At 49.7% G+C, this 12,753-nt stretch overlaps 2 pseudogenes across 1 annotated transcript in view; one reads left to right on the top strand and one right to left on the bottom strand.

Annotated features, from left to right (window-relative positions):
- The window catches only part of LOC144179816 (uncharacterized), a 105,708-nt pseudogene that overhangs the window by 34,688 nt on the left and 58,267 nt on the right, over positions 1-12,753 (top strand). The gene's annotated exons all lie outside the window — the stretch shown is intronic.
- LOC144178950 (zinc finger protein 862-like) lies at positions 1,608-3,178 on the bottom strand (annotated as a pseudogene).

Here is a 12,753-nt window from a genome sequence, read left to right as displayed (position 1 = left end):
CTTGCAATGAATAATGAGGACGTCAGATTTAGTTGTGTGAAACGGTTCTGCAGATAATTCATTTTGATGAATGGTCTCAACTTTTGGCCACAAGGCCAGGTAGAGGGACAGACACACAGGTCAAAATTGTCATGCTCAAGTAGCTTAAGGTAGACTGTCATCTATAAAATCTTAGTGCTGATACAGTCAGTGTGTTCATCTGTGGAGCGGCTCTGTTTTAACTCCAAAGCTGTTCTAGAAACGGCCGTAACTGTCGTTTTATCACAACTATGTGGAAACAAAATTCTGTGAGAATTAGCAGCTAAGACTATTCTAACATTATGCTACAGAGCTCCGCTGGTCATCCCTCTTCACACAGAGTGAAAGGGCACTAAAATTTTTCCCCGCTTTCTCGGTTGCAGGCTCTTCCCCCTCACCAAATGGCCACAAGGTGCAGCAGGACCCCCAGGCAGGTCGCAGACTGCTGCGCTGCCAGCAGTGCAGCTTCACAGCACTGTGCCCAAGCCACCTGAAGAGGCACCAGCGCATACATACAGGTGAGCACACCTACCGATGCCATCTGTGCCCCAAGGCCTTCGCCCAGAAGAGCCACCTGGGCAGCCACGTGCACACACACATGGGGGAGAGGCCCTTCCCTTGCATCTTCTGCCCCGAGGCCCTTGTACGTCACATCCAGAAGAAAGCCCATGAAAAGAAGGAGCACCGCCACCACCAGTAGGGACCAGGGAGCTTGGACCAGGTGGGTGGGTGCGCACACTCCCTCCAATGAGATCGGAGGGGAGCGAGTGCCTTTGTGCGGTCGTTAGCCAGAGGGATTGTGCAGGACACCAGGGGGGGGGTCATGGAGAACGAGCCCATTTTATTTTATGGGACCTGACTACGGCCGAATGTTCTGTCCTAACATGGTGGGTTCACCAGCAGGGTAACGATTGCTCCACTCTAGTGTGGGAAGTCTGATTGTGGGTAGGACTGACTGAGTGAATAAACTTTATTGCAGTAAAGATGGAGGAACAGGGAGGGGGAGAGAAGTGTGAGGGAATCACAGGTGGAGCCCTTAGTCCAGTGCTCCAGTGGCTTTTGCTCCCGTCTTGGCCTGGCTGGTTAAGTCCTCTGGGATCTGTTAGTCAGGGCTGGTGGGGATGGCCTCCCAAGATTCTTATGAAGTCGGTAGGACCCACCATTGCCGGTAGGTTGTTTTTATGTGTGGGCCACCCCACCACTTCTCAGAGTTGTGGGCAAGCCCACGTGGCGTAGAAGAGGGTAGCAGTCTCTCCGGTTCGCTTGCAGTCTTTGGCATAGTGAGGGTGCCGTTGGCAGAAAGCCTTTGCTAGCGAGATTTATGAATGAAACTGTTTGTACAGTGGAACCCCGCTGATGCATCCGCAAGTCTTCTGACGACCCGCTTTTTACGACTGATCACCGCGGTCCTTGCAAACTCCCCACAGAAACAATGCATTAAAAACCCCGATTATACAACGCTCGTGTGCACACGATCCCCTTAAGATGATGGATGTTGCAGGGTTCTCCCAGTTTTTTTTCGAGAGGTGGACATCATCAAAGCAGGTGGGGGGGGGGGGGGGGGGGGGGGCAAAAATTTCAAAACACAGCGGTACTGTCAAACCTAGAAACATCTATTTTAATTTGGTGACTCGTTTACACCTTCAGCCTCCTGTTCTTCAGCTTGGCCCAGTTTTCCACTACCTTGTCATAGGGATATTCTTCAACTTCAGGTCCTTCACGTGCAATACGAACGAGTGCATCGAGCGACTCCTCCTTGAGGCGGTTCCTCAAGTGTGTTTTAATTAGCTTCAAAGCAAAGAAGTCTCTTTTGCAGTCTGCAGTGTGTGGAGGCAGGACCAGGTATGCACCAGCAATGTGTGCCAAGAGAGGAAACAACTCCTTCATACCTGTAGCCACATGCAGCAAAAACTGTGAATCTGCCAATTCTTGCAGCTTCTTGCATTCAAGCACAAAGTTTGCAAAGCTTCGCCACTCTTCCATCATGTCAGAAGTGTAGGACTTGCCCAGTGTGCAGCAGAGCTTTTCCAGTGCATCGGCAATCTCCACACCATTGCCAGACACACCCTCTTCATAGCTGCCTCTGGCAAACAACACAGAAAAGGCTGCCAGTATGGCATCGTCCTGAAATCTGTCCTTGATGTTTTCAGTCAACTTGTCCAGGAATGCGCTTTTTGTATCCCTTAGCCACTCTTCATATTCCTGTGTGGGTGTGAATGGTATTCCATTGGCTTCACAAAAGGCCTGAACTTGTGTCTGGATGTTTTTTTGTGCCTCCAGGATCTTGATTGTGGACTTAATCAGCCCTTGTAAAAGACCCACATGCAGTGACTTTGACTGAAGCGCTTTGGACAGCCTGTCAATGGATGGAAGCACTTCAGACATCATCAATAGAGTGCCAATGAACTTCTTGTCGGACACAAATTTATGCAAGCCTGCAGCCTTTATGTCGCTCCACTCCTCTGCTTCTCTTGACAGACTGACCAGTATGGAGGAAAGATTGTTCCGAACGGCTGCACACGATCCTCCTACACTAAGCCAGCGTGTGGCAGATGATCCAATGATCTTTTCTCCTCCTCCTTGTGTAGCTAGTACTTTCTGCACAGCACTCAGTCCAGCAGTGCGGACTGGACTAGATGCATAAAAACTGTACAGGTGCTGCACCAGGTCCTTGAACTTGCCAATGTACGGAACTGCTTTTGCAGCATGGTTTGCAGCCAGGTTAAGCTTGTGACCCCACAGTGTACTCCTACAGCTTGAGTACATTGTGGAGCCGTTGCTGCCCTCTGCCTGTCAGCAGCTTAACAGCTCCCCCTTTCCTTCCTGTCATTATGGGGGCACCATCAGTTCCAATGCCACGAAAGCACTCAAAGGCCAAGCCTTTCTTTACTATAAAATCTTCCACTGCTCCTGCAACATTGGCTGAATTAAGAGAAATCACTTTTTCTTCATTCAACTGTTGGTCTGGGCTGCCCAGCACATCAATCATTGCCAGGAACTTCACCTGCAAGTTTCCATCGAAAATGTAACGGCAGTGGATAACTAACTGCTCTACTGTAGTGCAGTCGGTTGTCTCGTCGAACATCAGAGAATAATGTTCGCTTTGCTTCAGCTCCTGCAAAATATTATCCTCGATGACATTCGACAGGCAGGTCACCATCTCTTTGATAGCTCGCTGGCTGCAATAGGTCGCGTTCTTTCCCGCTGCGATTTGGTCTTTTACATTCAGACTCAGAAACGTCAGTAAGTCTAGAAGTGGCTCATAGTTCGTCGTGTGCGCTATCCTATGTTTGCATAGGTAGTACAGGCTGGCGAATGCTTTTTGCATTGCACCACGTGAAACTGGAGATTGCAGAGCCTCCAAAGGCGATGCAGCCTTGTTGCTAAGCGCCTCCAGCACTACTGCGTCGTGGTGTGAGTAGCAATTTTCATGTTTGCGAACGCTTTCCATCCGAATCCTTTTACAGGGTTCTTCGTTCCACATGGACTTGTCAAATGGTCTTTTGTCGTACTTTTTACACAGCTTGCAAAGCATCCCACCTTTGATGTCATCGTAAAGGAGCCATGGATGATTGCGAAGCCATGATTTGTTGAAACGTGATGCGTGCTTGTTGCCATCACCAGCTTCCGCATGGCTGGAAGAAACATCGTGCCGCATCCCGAAGTGGTAGGGTCGTTTCAACGATGTGGAGGCAACGTCGGCGGCATTCACGCCGGGTGTCACGGCATGCTGCAGTGCTGCTTCGTTGGTTGACACTTCAGCAACATTTAGAGATGTGATTGTGACATCCACCGCACTCGAACTGGCTGCCACAGCAAGCTGTCGCACCTGGTCAGCAGACCTAGACGCTTCTTCTACAACTTTTGTCGAAAAAAAGGATAGCAGAGACGGCTGCAACGGCTTTTTTTGGTGGCCATTTTCTCCCAGAACAAAAACAAGCCAGGTTTAAATACGGTCAAAAACAAACCAAAGGCTTGCCACTGTATGGTGGTGCCATCTAGGTTCAGGTAACGTAAAGAAACGTGGGGACGTCACCGTAGGGGACCTGGAGGACAGCACCGTCGTACAGGGTGGAGACACACTTTGAACAATCCCATGCTGCCGCAATGGGTCAACGTGCTCAACGCGTCGTTATTTCTGTTTCCCACGAGACCTACCAACGCGAAACAGGTGATTCAAACTTCGCCAGTAAACCGCGTTGGGGCAATAATTTTAGCGCGGTTTTGACACAATGACTTGCTTCGGCAGGAAGTGAGCGACCCAAAATGGCGGCGCCAGCGTATGCGCGTCTCTACCCTGTACTATGGTGGCTAGAGGGGGGAAGTGTGACGGGCGACATATCCGCGCCGTTGAAAAGAGAGGCGCGATGTGCGATGAAATTTTCCGGCGCCGCCAGGGGCACTGAAACACCGCTGGTGTGCTCGCCGGCGCGCCCACCCACTTGCCCGCGTAGTAAACCCCGCTGTGTACGTCGATCGCCGTCACGTCGAAGCTCGGAAGCGTAGCTCATGTGCCACTGCGCCAGAGGTGTGCAGTGCGTGATATTGTGCAATTCATGTGCGATGTAATAGGTAACGTTGTGTGCACTGATGGCATCGAAAGCGCGAATTATGTTTTTTTTGCCTGGGTGAAGCGGTTGCCGAACGTGCAGGATGTGTAACGAGAAGGTTATGTGGTAAAATTTCTTGCTTCTTCTGGCCTGACAGTGTGCTTCTGGCCTGGCAGTCATCAGAGCAGCAACTGAATGCCTTGCGGATAGTGTGTGCACGCTACAGTTTGAGAGGGGAGGCCTTTTGTACCCTGGCGATGCGTTGGCCACAATTGTACTGGTGTTAGATGATGCATTTACGTTGTTCTTCTCAACAGAGAAACTTCACGCATTCAGTGTGCACGACTTTATGCAGTTTTTGAGCAGTGTAACACTCCGCCAAGTAGGGGGCGAGCTTCATCGCAAAGAACTTACTGCGAAAATTGTGGTAGGCTGCATGTATACAATGTCTTTGAACAAGAACAAGGCTCTTCAAAGGGAGCGCCAGAAGCATTTAAAGTTAAGGAGGGTCAAGTAGAGTCCGCTGCTATACCGCTGCTTCTCCTTGTCTGACCTGTAAATGTGATAGGTGTTCTATGAAATAAAAAGCTCATGTGCGCTCCAGTGAACATTTTGCGTATGTAGATTGCTGTGCTATATGTATTCCCTTGACCTTGTGATTCCGCGCTGTAAAAGCTACTATATTGGAAAATATTTGCTGCATGTTAGGTTCGCCAAAGCACTAACATGAACACATTCTTTTACAATACTAAAGCTTCTGTTAAAGGTATACCGTGCTGGCGAACTCTGAAGCGAACAGAACGGCAAAGAGTTGCCGCGATTTATTGCGTGTGTGCACAACGTAGTTTTTTGCTTGTTCGTATGTTTTTAATTTTTTATTTGCGTGGCCACCGACTATACGCCGGACGGGTGAAGGACTAAGTTGAAAATCTGCGTTCCGAGTCGTTCGTGTTCGCTTCCCCCATTTGCTTGCGTTAACTTAGCATCATGCCTTTTCATGAATGCGAACGTATCCAGCGTCTGAAAATTCCGCTACGCGTCCGGGTGTAAAATACACTCTTCATCAAAGATCGAAAACAGCGCTACGACGGGACAAAGAAAGGCGAGACGAGACCGCACGCTGTTTTCGATATTTAAGTATGCACCAACAAGCCCGCATTAAGACTCTTTCTCCTTTTTTTTTTTAGATTGTCACATTAATTGATTGTTGGGGTTTAACGCGCCGACGCGACGCAGGCGATGAGGCGCGCCGTAGGGGAGGGCTCCGGATTAATTTTGACCACCTGGGGATTTTTAACGTGCGCCAAAATCTCGCACACACAGGCGTTTTTGCTTTTCGCCTCCATCAGAAAAGCGGACGCCGCGGCCGGGAATCGAACCGGCGACCTCGTGCTCAGATTGTCACATTAAGCTTCTCTTGCCGTTTGCTAGCTAGCGAATCACGCATAGGTTTTTTTTCTCTCCTCACTAAAATAAGTTTAGTTAATCGTATTTATGCAGCTCTGAGCTGCAAACAGCTCGTGATGTTTGCACCGCGCATCACATGTCCTTCAGCACAAATTTAAAAAAAAAATTGACTCTCAACCACTGTCTTTTTATCGCTCAAACGTTTTCCTCTGTTTTAACGCAAAGTGTGCGCGACGCGCGTGCTAGCGGCTCTGCGCCGCTCTCTTCAGCAGCCGCGACGGCGGCACACCAGCGTCAAGTAGCGCCATCTACAACTCCGCTCCGAATTTCATCGCTCCCCTGTGCGCCCCGCCGACTGCTGCCCGTCACACTTCCCCCCTCTAGCCACCATACCTGTACGGCGGACACGTGAATCAAGGCACTCCAGGCTGCAGAGCGGTCGGTTCCTGTGATGTCATTGCAGATTTCGAAAACAAACGATTTAGAGGGAAAATCAAAATTTCAACTTAAATTGATTCATTTTTCAGGGAATAAAGCATTGTTGGTATCCGGAGAAGCGCTGGGGGCACTAAAAAACACAAAATCTTTCGAATCAAACAAACTTGATTTTCTCATCATGGCTCCTTTAAGGTGATACTACGAAAGAAGTACTGCGGATAATGCAAAATTATACCCTGCGATCAGCACCTGACAAAGAATTTAATGCTGGGTCATCTTGTCCTTAGGTGAGATCTCAGAAACATTCATCATCTGCTGCGTATATCCTCCACGAGCGGCGTGGTGACGAGCTTATAGAGCAAGCCACGTCTGCACCGAACGCTTCTTCAAAACGTAACCATATGAAACAGGGATCCTGCAGAAACCAGCAAAAACTAAGATCAGAGGGCCTCATCAGATATCACTCTTTCAGCGACACTTTTTGTCGTTTGTCAGCTGCCTACTCTGTACTTCAAAAAATGCATCCGCCAAATGATCAGCTGTTCGTTTAAAGGGACACTGAAGTGATATGTAAACATTGCGGGATTACTAGCGCAAATTGTAGTCCGGAGTCCCCAGGCCATGTTTCGACCACTCTAGGCGCGTTTACGCGATTTTATTTAGTAGAAAAACTAATTCGAAAACGCTGTCCTCCTCTCTTTACGCTCGCCCATTTTCTGTGGCGTTTTCGTGTGACGTCAGGAGGGGATGAGCTGGCAATTGGCTGCGCCACGGCTGCGCTACTGCACGGCTCCCCGGCCGACAGAGTCAGTCGGCCCAGCGTTTCGTCCGCCGGCCGCCGGCGGGTCGTTGCAATCAAGGAGGTTAAAAAAAATTGCTTGGTCGCAATTCGTTCGCTTAGTTGAAACGAAGCCAGGACACGTTTGTGAATGGAAGAATGTGCCTTTCTTTACTTGGTTTGTTTGTACACTGTATCTAGCTCCAAGTCAAGGTCGCTTCACACAAGCGCTGCACATGCGACGCTTCGCTGACTGGTACGCCAGTAGGAAAATATAAGGCCTCTTGAAGGCGGGAGAAGAGTCAGCGAAGTCAATATAGGTACTAAGCAAATAAAATCAACTGATATTTTTACCGTACAGCGTAAAACTAGGGCGCGGGAAGCACTTTTTTGCGCTGGGCGAACAAGCACAGCGGTCAGCAGCACGACTACGCATCTGCGAACGCTTTTCCGTCTACGAAATGCAATTGCTAGACGTGAGCTACTGTGGAAACTCGGGCGACGCTTACTGCACGATCGCAGTACAACAAATAGTCACCTAAGCGGCTTGAAATGCCTAAACTAAATAAAAGTGTAAACCGGTTGTACAATATATACCCTATATTAGCAAGACTTTCGCGCCCCGCTCCGTAGCCTAGCAGTCTGGGGCGCTAGGAATCACCGTAAATGTTTTGCGAGTCACGAGTTCGAATCCCCGCGGGTACGTGCTTTTTTTTTTTTGTAAGTTAACTTTTTTGTTTTCCGCCGATGTTTTCTATATTGAGTTCACCTTTTTTGGGGCCGCAACGTTCATGGCTACACGAACTAGTTCACAAAACGCGCGCAGGCTGGCACTGGCGCGCTAGCGAGTTCTCGTTGGCGTGCTGTTGCCATAAGCACCGACTGCTTGCAGGCAGTGGGCACAGGCCAGAATGAACAGACCCTTGGCCTGGTGCGAACACGCTTTTTACGATACAGGCATGAGGGAGGCAAGCTCCAAATATGGGGGAAAAGCGCATGACATTTGGGCGTCTGCGGGTACGCGGAGGGCGTTCATGCACTGCGTAGGTCTCGGCTAGTGAATGCTACGACTACAAGCCGTCCTGGGAGGCTTATCTTGTGCATTTTACAGCCGACAACATGGCAGAAGCGCGGTACGATGATTACTGAGATATTGAGAATGCCCATCCAACAAAGCCATTGGTTATGTTTTACAGAACCGAAACCGAAACTTGTGTGATTGCTAACCTTGGGCATCGTCCAATCACGGCGCCCCTCCTCTCAACGTCACAGCCTTAGTTGGTGCGGCCGCCGCAAACCGCGCATGGTTGTTTTTCTTCTTTCGCGCTTTGTAAAATAATTACCGATTTGTCAACCGGATAAACGATGAAAAGTGTGCTAATTTGAGCCAGTCTACGCAGTGCAAGCAAAAAAGGGAGCTTGACAAATTCACTTCAGTGTCCCTTTAAGTCAAAAAACAAAAAGAAAAGTGAACGCATAGTGTTTGTGTGCGTGATTACTAGAACGTTCATTCCTTGATTTCGTTCTGTATTTGGACACAACTATAATTAAATGTCCGGTTCTTTCGCATCTCGTTGGGTCTGGTGAATACTACCTGGCTTAATTTAAGTTGAGAAGAAGCATTTCTGAAGCTGCACTATATTTTTTTCCCACTTTTGTAAGAGATATTCTGTTTCTGCCCGACTTGCACACCATATATTACACCGTGGTTTCATTTACTTTCCTTTGTTATTCCTTTTAAGGCATGACATATTTAACAACGTAGAACCTTGCACTGTGCTCAACATTTTTTTGTGGCTTGTATTCCATTAAAAGGCTCAGGTGGGTGTCAGGCATTGGGATAACAACATTATTGAGGCAGATTTTTCTACGACGTATATATTTGAAATGAAACAGCAGCATTCGTTGTCCGCGCTGCAAGACAACACCGACCTCTTACTGTGCCATATCAGGTCTAAACGGGGAGACAATAGAATTCACTTGTGCCTGACATATTCGGCTGACAGTGGTGACACGCTGCTGCCATGCTGGACACTTGTAAGAGCGCTCAGGAAGCACACAGACCCGTGTCCCTGGATAGCTTTTGTTGGAGTCCCAGCACTCTATCAAGCCACAACTGTCTTTTGAAATGCCCTAAACGTACTATTTGCTTACAGACATGACCATAACAAGCTGTTTAGGGTGCAGAAAGGAAAAAAAAATGCGAAAGAGAACCAAAACATTGCATGAGCTCCTATCAATCAGCCAGCACTCATATCGTAGAGACCGCAGAGAAGCGGTGGCAGGCAGCGCAGCCACCCCTAAGGTCGATGCGTATAAGTAGCGCCGGATGCCACAGGGCTCGTGTAGGACACGGTGCATGGCTGGCGGGCTAGCGCAGATGCTGTCAAGGGGAGGGGGCACAAAATAGGAGTTTTATTTTTAGAAACTTTTGATTTCAGTTAGAGGTTTGCAAATTGATCCCTCGAATTGATCCCTTGAAAATCGTATTATTGGGGTTCCACTATATCTTTCGTTGCATCTGGGCTTCCGTTGCCGTTGCATCATGATGTGGAATTGGATATATACCCGCAGTTTTCTAGCATTTTGAAGGAGGAGGAGGAGAAACAACTTTATTTAGTCAACAATCATTGAGTTGTTTGATGAATGACGTGCTTCTTCTTGACTCTGTGAGGTGGCCAGAATACGTTGCTTCATGGCGGCTTCCAAATCCCAGTCCACGGCCTGAATTTGGGTCTGAGGCTCGAAGCTGATTGTCGCGGAAGCTACTGCAAGTCATGGCCCAGAACCCTAGGCAGAGCAACCCATGCTTGTTTATTCGATGTGATCGAACCCCTACACTGATGATGATCGTGGTGCGTGCTCACGCCCGCTTCATGCTCTTCCTCCTTTTCTACATCTTCCCACGGGCCCACGATGATTAGGCGGCAAATACAAAACAGGTCACCATCTCCATCTGCGGTGTTCGACGTTTTGCTTACTTGGCCTGGCGATGGAGTTACATCGGAAGAACCTTCGGGTACAAACCACTGCATGAGATTCCTTCCAGCAACTCAATGACTGACGTTTCGGCCTCGCTGACACAAGTGCCCGTGCGCGTTCTTGGTTGGTTCTGTTGCCTTGAGAAACCGCTTATGTGCTGGACTGTCTGCCTGTCGTTTCCTTCATTGCTGGTCTTGCTGTTCTCCATCTACACACTCTTGCATTTTGCTGAACGTCCTTGGTGCGTACCTTTTACTTTCATCTTCCCCTTGGATGGGCTTTCATGGCTAAAAGCTCTCGAGTGCCTTTACGGCCCCCTCCTTCAATACTGCGCTTGGGTTCATCGTCGGATCCTTATCCATATTCTTTCGGGGCCGTCTGTGGATTGATTTTTCTGGCATCCACGTGTTGTGTTTTCAGTGGTGCTATCGGTGCATTCCCATCTCGTGGATGCGGCCTTCCACTTGACTGTCTTCTGGGTAGCTGCACACTCAGATGTCGGCTGGCTAGCACTACATATTAACTGCGCCTCTTCGTTGTCAATGACTTCATCAACCTTTTGCTTGCCGCTTGCCTTCTTACACGAGTGCTCGGACGGGCCTTAGGGGTTTTGGTTTCAGGTGATAAACGGGAACTGCAGTTCTGCCGCCGCCACATAGTAGATGCTGCGAAGTCCAAATGCCTCCGTGTGCCACCCGACAGACGCATAGCACTAGCTAACCTGCACGGTGGAGATTCGACCATCCCCTGGACCGTCCAACCTAGAACTGTTTCCACCGCTGTCAGCTCTTCGTTGATTCTGTCCACCCTGTCCGTGGCCATCTTCCAGTAGGCGTCTGATCCAACCAGTGCGCTGATTTCATTTGCCTTCCATGTACTCGGCTGGAAGGCGTCGGCTATGTTATATTGCTTTTCTATAAGTGTTTCCACGGTCGCGGTGTGGAGTTCCGGACTCGTAAGGGAGCAAATCTTCGGAACTTCTAAAGCTTCTAACATGACTGGCTTTCCACGAGCTTGTCCGCGTAGTGTCACCTGTACTCGCCGGCACCGTAGAACCTTGGGTGACTTCGCACTGCCGAACGTTGCTAAGGACAGGTCTTTGGTACCAACATCCATGCATTTCAGGGCCCAAGCCACATCCTGGCAAATGAAGGTGTGTTGGCTGCCAGTATCTAGAAGTACTCGCACTAAACGTCGCTGAGAACCCTCTGCCTAGGCTCGAGCCGTCTGCAGAAGTACTGACATTGCTCTGGAGTGCCCACTCAACGCCGTTACCACAGTTGGCGGTGCCCCTTGTCCAGCTTTTACCTGCGGCGTTGATTTGGGTGTGGTGCGGTCAGCCGGCCGGAGCATGTCACACAGCACGGTGAGGTGACACGCAAGGCTCTGCACTGAAGAGCCTCATGGTTGTGTCTGCTGCATCAGAAGCAGCAGCGAGCGTCACACAGTCACATGCTCTTCCGGCCGCCTACAGGTTGACCCGACAGTCCGCCACGTTGTGACCGTGGCTTTCACACAAGGGACACGCCGGTGTCGCTGAGGACTCGGTCTCCGCGGTCAATTCCAACGCTGAGGGAACGGGTGTCTCCGATCGTCCTGGGGAGTTGAAGTCGGCATTCTGGACGGACCGACGAGCTGCGGTCGATGGAGGCTGTCCCTGTCTCCCTTCCTCCCGAATTTCTATTTGAACTATTAAGAATTCCATCGGCTTTTCTGTCTGGCCAGCTCCTTGCTGCCGCGTCGCGGATTCGTCTGTTAGCCCATTGTCCGTCTCCTTAACCCTCTGCCGGTACATTAGAGTCAGGTCATCCAGCAGGCATCGGAGGAGCACACGGTTCAGGACTACAGCGTATTACTCTCGCGGAACTCCCAGGGCTTCCAGGGCGCTGACACACAATTGTACATTGTCGTACATTTCACGGAGCCTCCCCATATCCATTCAGCTTCGTATCGGCTTCAATGCCATGAGTTGGTCAAGGTGCTCGTTGATGAGCAAGTCTCGCCGGCCGAATCGCTGAACTAAGGTCTTCACCGCGAGGTCGTAGTTTGCGTCAGCAAGCCGGATTCCCTCAATGGCTCGTTTGGTGTCGCCGATCAAGTACGTCAATAAGTAATTAAAGGGACACTGAAGTGAATTTGTCAAGCTCCCGTTTTTGCTTGTACTGCGTAGACTGGCTCAAATTAGCACACTTTTCATCATTTATCCGGTTGACAAGTCGGTTATTTTACAAAGCGCAAAGGAAGAAAAACTACCATGCGCGATCTGCGGCGGCCGCACCAACTAAAGGCTGTGACGACGGGAGGAGACGCACCGTGATTGGACGATGTCTAACCTCGGTATTTTCAGCTCGGTATTTTCATGGATCGTCATGTTAAAATGATCCCAAAATGCTTGCCAGTCGTGCAGATTGCCTGAGAACACTGGGATCTGGAGCTTGGGAAGTGTAACAGTCTGATGACGTGACACATGCGTGTGCCCGCCTGACGCACCCACAGGATTGGTAACTGGAGCAACTATCCCTCAGCTGGCGACAGAGGTCGCGCTGGGCACTTGCTGGGCATTTCGTAGGAGGAAGCGTG

The sequence above is a fragment of the Haemaphysalis longicornis genome, unplaced genomic scaffold, assembly GCF_048455015.1.
Source record: "Haemaphysalis longicornis isolate Haplotype H1 unplaced genomic scaffold, Haemaphysalis longicornis Haplotype H1 scaffold_4, whole genome shotgun sequence".
In the NCBI taxonomy this organism is placed as follows: Eukaryota; Metazoa; Arthropoda; class Arachnida; order Ixodida; family Ixodidae; genus Haemaphysalis; species Haemaphysalis longicornis.
Note: the sequence above shows the minus strand (reverse complement) of the source record. Positions and strands in the feature narration are given on the sequence as shown.